Source organism: Oncorhynchus gorbuscha, linkage group LG25 (assembly GCF_021184085.1).
Source record: "Oncorhynchus gorbuscha isolate QuinsamMale2020 ecotype Even-year linkage group LG25, OgorEven_v1.0, whole genome shotgun sequence".
In the NCBI taxonomy this organism is placed as follows: domain Eukaryota; kingdom Metazoa; phylum Chordata; class Actinopteri; order Salmoniformes; family Salmonidae; genus Oncorhynchus; species Oncorhynchus gorbuscha.
In genome coordinates, this window is record NC_060197.1 from 31,267,379 (window position 1) to 31,277,432 (window position 10,054).

The 10,054-nt window shown below is 44.4% G+C and overlaps 1 long non-coding RNA gene across 1 annotated transcript; it reads right to left on the minus strand.

Annotated features, from left to right (window-relative positions):
* Positions 1-2,581: 2,581 nt before the first annotated feature.
* Positions 2,582-4,211, minus strand: LOC124013718. The gene is made up of 3 exons (XR_006834918.1): positions 4,090-4,211; positions 3,603-3,653; positions 2,582-2,764 (listed from the first exon to the last, which is right to left on the minus strand). It is a non-coding gene; the product is annotated as an uncharacterized LOC124013718 (long non-coding RNA).
* Positions 4,212-10,054: the final 5,843 nt, after the last annotated feature.

Below are 10,054 nucleotides of genomic sequence, written 5' to 3' on the forward strand. Positions count from 1 at the left end.
GCGCATGCTCTTGCGGTCCCTCGTCTGGTGCTGCGGGCGACTGAAAGCAGCCAATATCACAAGCTACTGTTGGCTACCTTATCGAAACGGTACGGGCGACTGACAATTTACAATGTTACAGTAAGGCAGCACAACTTCATTTGAATAGATTGGCAATCATTTGAATTATGCCAACTCAAATAGAGTAGGTCAAATGAAACACACCAGTCTCGAAGCCCTGGCCTTTTTATTGTGGAAGAACACAACACACATTTTATCAATTCAATGGACGAGCAATGTCAGAGCGGCATTGACTAAGATACAGTAGAACAGACCATTTTAACACACCAGTCCATTTTCTTTGGGTGTGCGTTTTCATTGATGGGCCGTTCCACTAAACTATTTCAGGGCGGGTGTTTGTGAAGTGGAACAGCAGCCTATTAGCCAAATTACTATCATTCTGCTCAAAAATGGTAACGATAATATTTGTCTCCATTTTAAATCTTGAAAATCAAAGTGGGAATTAATATTTTTATTTTAATCTTCAGATTTTTGGCAACATAATGGCACAAATTGACCCATTGATTGCTTATTTTTTATGATGACATCTACATTTTTACATTATCTCATCCCCCAAAATAGACACATTCATGTAAATTACTATTGGTATTGTGAATAGTGAATTGCATTAATAATGAGCAGTGTTGGACTCACTCTGCCCAGTTACCACATACTCCTTATACTCCACACTCTCCACATACTCCACACTCTCTTCATGTCTCACACTCTCATCATGCCCCACACTCAACCTGAGTCTCCACACACACCTCAATCCCCATACACACACTTCAGTCCCCACACACAGGTCAGTCCCCACACACTCCTTAGGTTCAACACAGTCCTCAGTCTCCACAACCCTCAAAGGCTCAACAACCTGCACAGGTTTGACATCGTCAGACTTGCACAAAGAGACACAGCAGACCAGACAAAGTATGAAGCATTTACATACATCAAACAACACAAGCAGCCACATACAGTGCCTTGCGAAAGTATTCGGCCCCCTTGAACTTTGCGACCTTTTGCCACATTTCAGGCTTCAAACATAAAGATATAAAACTGTATTTTTTGTGAAGAATCAACAACAAGTGGGACACAATCATGAAGTGGAACGACATTTATTGGATATTTCAAACTTTTTTAACAAATCAAAAACTGAAAAATTGGGCGTGCAAAATTATTCAGCCCCTTTAAGTTAATACTTTGTAGCGCCACCTTTTGCTGCGATTACAGCTGTAAGTCGCTTGGGGTATGTCTCTATCAGTTTTGCACATCGAGAGACTGACATTTTTTCCCATTCCTCCTTGCAAAACAGCTCGAGCTTAGTGAGGTTGGATGGTGAGCATTTGTGAACAGCAGTTTTCAGTTCTTTCCACAGATTCTCGATTGGATTCAGGTCTGGACTTTGACTTGGCCATTCTAACACCTGGATATGTTTATTTTTGAACCATTCCATTGTAGATTTTGCTTTATGTTTTGGATCAGTCTTTTGGAAGACAAATCTCCATCCCAGTCTCAGATCTTTTGCAGACTCCATCAGGTTTTCTTCCAGAATGGTCCTGTATTTGGCTCCATCCATCTTCCCATCAATTTTAACCATCTTCCCTGTCCCTGCTGAAGAAAAGCAGGCCCAAACCATGATGCTGCCACCACCATGTTTGACAGTGGGGATGGTGTGTTCAGGGTGTTGCTTTTACGCCAACCATAACGTTTTGCATTGTTGCCAAAAAGTTCAATTTTGGTTTCATCTGACCAGAGCACCTTCTTCCACATGTTTGGTGTGTCTCCCAGGTGGCTTGTGGCAAACTTTAAACAACACTTTTTATGGATATCTTTAAGAAATGGCTTTCTTCTTGCCACTCTTCCATAAAGGCCAGATTTGTGCAATATACGACTGATTGTTGTCCTATGGACAGAGTCTCCCACCTCAGCTGTAGATCTCTGCAGTTCATCCAGAGTGATCATGGGCCTCTTGGCTGCATCTCTGATCAGTCTTCTCCTTGTATGAGCTGAAAGTTTAGAGGGACGGCCAGGTCTTGGTAGATTTGCAGTGGTCTGATACTCCTTCCATTTCAATATTATCGCTTGCACAGTGCTCCTTGGGATGTTTAAAGCTTGGGAAATATTTTTGTATCCAAATCCGGCTTTAAACTTCTTCACAACAGTATCTCGGACCTGCCTGGTGTGTTCCTTGTTCTTCATGATGCTCTCTGCGCTTTTAACGGACCTCTGAGACTATCACAGTGCAGGTGCATTTATACGGAGACTGGATTACACACAGGTGGATTGTATTTATCATCATTAGTCATTTAGGTCAACATTGGATCATTCAGAGATCCTCACCGAACTTCTGGAGAGAGTTTGCTGCACTGAAAGTAAAGGGGCTGACTAATTTTGCACGCCTAATTTTTCAGTTTTTGATTTGTTAAAAAAGTTTTAAATGTCCAATAAATGTCGTTCCACTTCATGATTGTGTCCCACTTGTTGTTGATTCTTCACAAAAAAATACAGTTTTATATATTTATGTTTGAAGCCTGAAATGTGGCAAAAGGTTGCAAAGTTCAAGGGGGCCGAATACTTTCGCAAGGCACTGTACATATAATAATGTCCAATATGATGGTGGTAGAGGCCACAAAGAGGTATAGAGATTTGTTGCAGTATACTGTGTTGTCGATGATCTCTTTCCGTGCGTAGTTGGGTTGGAATACAGAGAAGGTCCAAAAATGGCCTGTAGACAAAGCAGTAGGAAATGTAATCAATGTACACAGTTTGAGAGATCTTGTGTAGTTTTGTGCAGTGTAGAGTTAAGGCTAAGTTAGATAAAAGTTTGGTCCAAATCAGACTACATTTATAGAATATTATATGAATACTATAAATTAAAATGGGCAATTTGGCAATCAATTTAGCTTCTCAGAGATCAAATTATTTTTCAACAAAATAATGTTGCAGAAATCCTAATCTTATCTGTTTCTAACTACAGAAATGATTTCAGAACAATCTGAGATGGTGCTTGCTGAAATGACAGTTTCAGTACATTCCTTCCTTCCTTCCTTCCTTCCTTCCTTCCTTCCTTCCTTCCTTCCTTCCTTCCTTCCTTCCTTCCTTCCTTCCTTCCTTCCTTCCTTCCTTCCTTCCTTCCTTCCGTGAAGTAATCACTGAGCTGATAATGTTGGATTGTTGGAAGCAATACAGAAACAGATCAGTGATTACCTCAAAGAAAGGAGGGAGGAAAGGCGGGAGGAAAGGTGTGAGGAAGGAAGCATTTAAAAAATATTCAAACCAGGCAACATGTATCGTAATTTGACGTCTCGTACCAATAATGAGCCAGATGATGATCATGAACCAAAATAGTTTAGACAAATGTTGGCACACAACACGGTCCTTGCAGCAGGAGAAGAATACAGAGAGGAGACCGAAAGATCCAGAAATGATCATGTGGATAGGGATGACACGTTTCACTGGGCAGTCATCAGTGTACACAGCACCTATGTGGAGAAGTAGAGGAGTTTTGTCGATGAAAGATGATGCGGTATGATAACGATATGTTTTTCTTACTAGCTACTTACCCAATACAATGAAGGTCACACAAACTGCAACCCATAGGACCAGCTTGCAAACTGCAGAATTAGACAACACAAAATGTTTTTGTTGTTGTTTCATGCCCTATCTATGGTTGCATAGCATGATGATATAACATCTTTACATTTTAGAAACCTATATAAATGTATACATTTATAATCGTGTACATTTATAAACAGACATGTGTCATTGTTTCCCTACCCTTCAGTTATCATCAACAGCGCAGCCATACCATGACTAACTGTTCTCTAGAGGGGTGCAATATGTATATTAAGAGTTATGATGTCATGTTACATGGGTCACATTCCAGACGGACTACATTTCATCAACCAATGGCTGCGTGCCACGTCATCGACTGCACAGTTGGGCATCAGATTTGCCGGTATGTTAAACACCAATTTCTTTAGGCTTCTGTAATGCCGTCAGATTGTAACGTGGCTAAACCTTTATAAAGGAAGTAGCTCAGGTACGCACCTTGGATACATCTGCCCATGGTGCGTGACACAGATTGCTGGGATTGACCTGAATGGCGGATGAGACAAAATGTAAAATGTACTTTTTCATGAAGACGAGAAGTGATAACACTGTAGTCGTTGTGTGTCCCTTCTGCACTTCGGCAGTATCTTATTTTTACTCCCACTCCAGTCAGTTTCTAGGCTCCCCACCGTCACACTCCCCACAGCCACATAGGCTAACTAAATATATCTATTGTTGACACAATGCTACAATTGAACCATCATTACTTAACTGTTCACTGCTGGTTTGCTAACACATATAGATAAGAGTTATCCTTGTCTAGGAGAGAGAGAATAGAAGTGCAGAAATCCTGTGAGTTAATACATTTCCTACCTGTTGTAGCTGTAGAACTTGCGTTCTCTTAAGCGGTCAGACACTTACGCTGCTGAACACCAAATCAACTATGAATGCAGAAGTGAAAAGGGAATTGGAACGTCGCTAAAAATGGAACTACGGTGACCTTACTGTAACAGTATGAATCTAAAGGTAGTACTTTCAGTTTGATGAATGATAAGAAACTCCACATTCTCCGGACTTTATCACTACTGCATCTTGTGGGTGGCAGCAGATTTGACATCTTAATCCTGCATCTTAATTCAAACACAAACACTATATTGATTTAAAGTTGCAGTTGTATTCAGCAGTGGCATTGCCTGTCACATATAGATATACATATATTTTTAATTATTCAGTTAATAAAGCTGCATGGTCTCTTTTTTGCTTTCTTGAGTAAGGGATCTCAGCTTAGCTCAGTGCTTTCTGTGGTGGTGGGGAAGCCAGGTTGGTAAATGTTCTCTAGTTGCAACGTGATTGGCTCAGTGTTCTGTCACTCATGGGGACACTACTGTACGTCATGGCAAAAATCTACGGGGAGAGCTGGAAAATTCAAGCGCCTTGGATACTGCCATAGAGTTACATTAGAAATGCCCATCCAAGAAGGCTCAAGGTCATTAGCCACAGATAAAATTATGTCAAATCACGTTATATCTACCGTAGCTTTGATTGGACTGATCATGTCAACATCATACTTTCAAAATCTTAGCTAGCAAGCTAGACATGCAGTCATCTTCATGAATCACGTTGACAATCGACTGGCAAATCCTTTCAATTCTTGTCATATGAAGCAAAATTATGGATAAAATGTATCGGTGCTCATCGGCCATTGGACATAAACATTACACAACAAGTTGGACATCGCAAATTCAACAAAGAGTTGTTTGGAAGGAATTAGTGGGTAACTATAAGCGTTGCAAAGCAATCACTAGCCTGCTACTCAGTGGAGTGGGAGGGTGGTCCAAGTGTGGGTTTAAAGGTCTCTTTTCCAAGCTTAAAAGGATACACATTCAACACCATAGGCCAGAAAAAGTGGAATATATTGGCCATGCTGTCAATCCAGCATGACTTCTGCCATATTCAAAACAACTGGAAACTCGGGAACTGGGAAATTTCAGACTTCAGTGAGTTCAAGACAACAGAACGGTCATTCAACTTAGAATTCCAAGTCGGGAGCTCTAGCCTCTTTCTAGAGCTTCGACCTGAAGATCACTGACATCATGATTCAACATTGTTTTTTTTCTGAGTTCCCAGTTGTCTTGAAAGCACCATAAATCCAGAGATGGCCAGGCTTTGGTGACAAAGTCTGATGACTGCCGCGCCACCCTCCTGTTCAAGTGAGCACAGCACAACAATGTGAGTCCAAAAATGTATTGTATGCTGCTGACAAACATTATGTAATATACCAGGGAGATATGTATACTGTAGCTAAGAAAGTAATACTAAGTCTTTGTTGTGTAGTAAGCTGTTAGTAGCCCATGTGCCTCACCCTAATAATTTGGCCCCTTTCCCTTTATTCATAGCTTAGCCTACTGTTCTGACTTGGTGGTGCACATGTAGCCTATAGCCTGTTTTAGAGAAATGTCATCTTCGAATATTGTAAGAGCTTTCATTGTCTGCTTACAGTGGCTTGAGAAAGTATTCACCCCCCTTGGCATTTTTCCTATTTTGTTGCCTTACAACCTGGAATTAAAATAGATTTTTGGGGGGTTTGTATCATTTGATTTACACAACATGTCTACCACTTTGAAGATGCAACATGTGTTTTATTGTGAAACAAACAAGAAATCAGACAAAAAAAAACAGAAAACATGAGCGTGCGTAACTATTCACCCCCTCAAAGTCAATACTCTGTAGAGCCACCTTTTGCAGCAATTACAGCTGCAAGTCTCTAGGATATGTCTCTATAAAAGCTTGGCACATCTAGCCACTGGGATTTTTGCCCATTCTTCCAAGGCAAAACTGCTTCACTTTCTTCAAGTTGGATGGGTTCCGCTGGTGTACAACAATCTTTAAGTCAAACCACAGATTCTCAATTGGATTGAGGTCTGGGCTTTGACTAGGCCATTCCAAGACATTTAAATGTTTACCCTTAAACCACTTAAGTGTTTCTTTAGCAGTCTGCTTAGAGTCGTTGTCCTGCTGGAAGGGAAACCTCTGTCCCAGACATCAAATCTCTGGAAGACTGAAACAGGTTTCCCTCAAGAATTTCCCTGTATTTAGCACCATCCATCATTCCTTCAATTTGGGGCAGCAGGTACTATAGTGGTTAGTGTTGGACTAGTAACCGAAAGGTTTCAAGATCGAATCCCTGAGCTGACAAGGTAAAAATATGTCGTTCTGCCCCTGAACAAGGCAGTTAACCCATTGTTCCTAGGCTGTCAATGAAAATAAGAACATGTTCTTAACTGACTTGCCTAGTAAAATACAAAAATCCTGACCAGTTTCCCAGTCCCTGCTGATGAAAAACTTCCCCACAGCATGATGCTGCCACCACCAAGCTTCATTGTGGGGATGGTTTCTTGGCGTGATGAGAGGTGTTGGGTTTGCACCAGACATAGTGTTTTCCTTGATGGCCAGAAAGCTCAATTTTAGTCTCATCTGACCAGAGTACCTTCTTCCATATGTTTGGGGAGTCTCCCACATGCCTTTTGGCAAACACCAAACGTGTTTGCTTATTTCTTTCTTTAAGCAAATGCTTTTTTTTCTGGCCACTCTTCTGTAAAGCCCAGCTCTGTGGAGTGTATGGCTTAAAGTGGTCCTATGGACAGATAATCCAATCTCCAATGTGGAGCATTGCAGCTCCTTCAGGCTGATCTTTGGTCTCTTTGTTGCCTCTCTGATGAATTCCCTCCTTGCCTGGTCTGTGAGTTTTGGTGGGCGGCCCTGTCTTGGCAGGTTTGTTGTGGTGCCATATTATTTACATTTTTGAATAATGGATTTAATGGTGCTCTGCGGGATGTTCAAAGTTTCTGATATTTTTTTATAACCCAACCCTGATCTGTACTTCTCCACAACTTTGTCCCTGACCTGTTTGGAGAGCTCCTTGGCCTTCTTGGTGCCGCTTGTTTGGTGGTGCCCCTTGCTTAGTGGTGTTGCAGGCTCTGGGGCCTTTCAGAACAGGTGTATATATATTGAGATCATGTGAAAGATTATGTGACACTTAAATGAAATCCACCTGTGTGCAATCTAACTAATTGTGGGGCTTCTGAAGATGGTTGCACCAGATCTTATTTCGGGCTTCATAGCGAAGGGGCTTTTCTGTTTTACATTTACATTACATTTAAGTCATTTAGCAGACGCTCTTATCCAGAGCGACTTACAAATTGGTGCATTCACCTTATGACATCCAGTGGGACAGTCACTTAACAATAGTGCATCTAAAACTTAGGGGGGGTGGGGTGAGAGGGATTACTTAACCTATCCTAGGTATTCCTTAAAGAGGTGGGGTTTCAGGTGTCTCCGGAAGGTGGTGATTGACTCCGCTGTCCTGGCGTCGTGAGGGAGTTTGTTCCACCATTGGGGGGGGCCAGGCAGCGAACAGTTTTGACTGGGCTGAGCGGGAGCTGTACTTCCTCAGTGGTAGGGAGGCGAGCAGGCCAGAGGTGGATGAACGCAGTGCCCTTGTTTGGGTGTAGGGCCTGATCAGAGCCTGGAGGTACTGAGGTGCCGTTCCCCTCACAGCTCCGTAGGCAAGCACCATGGTCTTGTAGCGGATGCTTCAACTGGAAGCCAGTGGAGAGAACGGAGGAGCGGGGTGACGTGAGAGAACTTGGGAAGGTTGAACACCAGACGGGCTGCGGCGTTCTGGATGAGTTGAAGGGGTTTAATGGCACAGGCAGGGAGCCCAGCCAACAGCGAGTTGCAGTAATCCAGACGGGAGATGACAAGTGCCTGGATTAGGACCTGCGCCGCTTCCTGTGTGAGGCAGGGTCGTACTCTGCGGATGTTGTAGAGCATGAACCTACAGGAACGGGCCACCGCCTTGATGTTAGTTGAGAACGACAGGGTGTTGTCCAGGATCACGCCAAGGTTCTTGGCGCTCTGGGAGGAGGACACAATGGAGTTGTCAACCGTGATGGCGAGATCATGGAACGGGCAGTCCTTCCCGGGAGGAAGAGCAGCTCCGTCTTGCCGAGGTTCAGCTTGAGGTGGTGATCCGTCATCCACACTGATATGTCTGCCAGACATGCAGAGATGCGATTCGCCACCTGGTCATCAGAAGGGGAAAGGAGAAGATTAATTGTGTGTCGTCTGCATAGCAATGATAAGAGAGACCATGTGAGGTTATGACAGAGCCAAGTGACTTGGTGTATAGCGAGAATAGGAGAGGGCCAAGAACAGAGCCCTGGGGACACCAGTGGTGAGAGCGCGTGGTGAGGAGACAGATTCTCGCCACGCCACCTGGTAGGAGCGACCTGTCAGGTAGGACGCAATCCAAGCGTGGGCCGCGCCGGAGATGCCCAACTCGGAGAGGGTGGAGAGGAGGATCTGATGGTTCACAGTATCGAAGGCAGCCGATAGATCTAGAAGGATGAGAGCAGAGGAGAGAGAGTTAGCTTTAGCAGTGCGGAGCGCCTCCGTGATACAGAGGAGAGCAGTCTCAGTTGAATGACTAGTCTTGAAACCTGACTGATTTGGATCAAGAAGGTCATTCAGAGAGAGATAGCGGGAGAGCTGGCCAGGACGGCACGTTCAAGAGTTTTGGAGAGAAAAGAAAGAAGGGATACTGGTCTGTAATTGTTGACATCGGAGGGATCGAGTGTAGGTTTTTTTCAGAAGGGGTGCAACTCTCGCTCTCTTGAAGACGGAAGGGACGTAGCCAACGGTCAGGGATGAGTTGATGAGCGAGGTGAGGTAAGGGAGAAGGTCTCCGGAAATGGTCTGGAGAAGAGAGGAGGGGATAGGGTCAAGCGGGCAGGTTGTTGGGCAGCCGGCCGTCACAAGACGCGAGATTTCATCTGGAGAGAGAGGGGAGAAAGAGGTCAGAGCACAGGGTAGGGCAGTGTGAGCAGAACCAGCGGTGTCGTTTGACTTAGCAAACGAGGATCGGATGTCGTCGACCTTCTTTTCAAAATGGTTGACGAAGTCATCTGCAGAGAGGAGGAGGGGGGAGGGGGCGGAGGATTCAGGAGGGAGGAGAAGGTGGCAAAGAGCTTCCTAGGGTTAGAGGCAGATGCTTGGAATTTAGCGTGGTAGAAAGTGGCTTTAGCAGCAGAGACAGAGGAGGAAAATGTAGAGAGGAGGGAGTGAAAGGATGCCAGGTCCGCAGGGAGGCGAGTTTTCCTCCATTTCCGCTCGGCTGCCCGGAGCCCTGTTCTGTGAGCTCGCAATGAGTCATCGAGCCACGGAGCGGGAGGGAGGACCGAGCCGGCCTGGAGGATAGGGGACATAGAGAGTCAAGGGATGCAGAGAGGGAGGAGAGGAGGGTTGAGGAGGCAGAATCAGGAGATAGGTGGGAGAAGGTTTGAGCGGAGGGAAGAGATGATAGGATGGAAGAGGAGAGAGTAGCGGGGAGAGAGAGCGAAGGTTGGGACGGCGCGATACCATCCGAGTAGGGGCAGTGTGGGAGGTGTTGGATGAGAGCGAG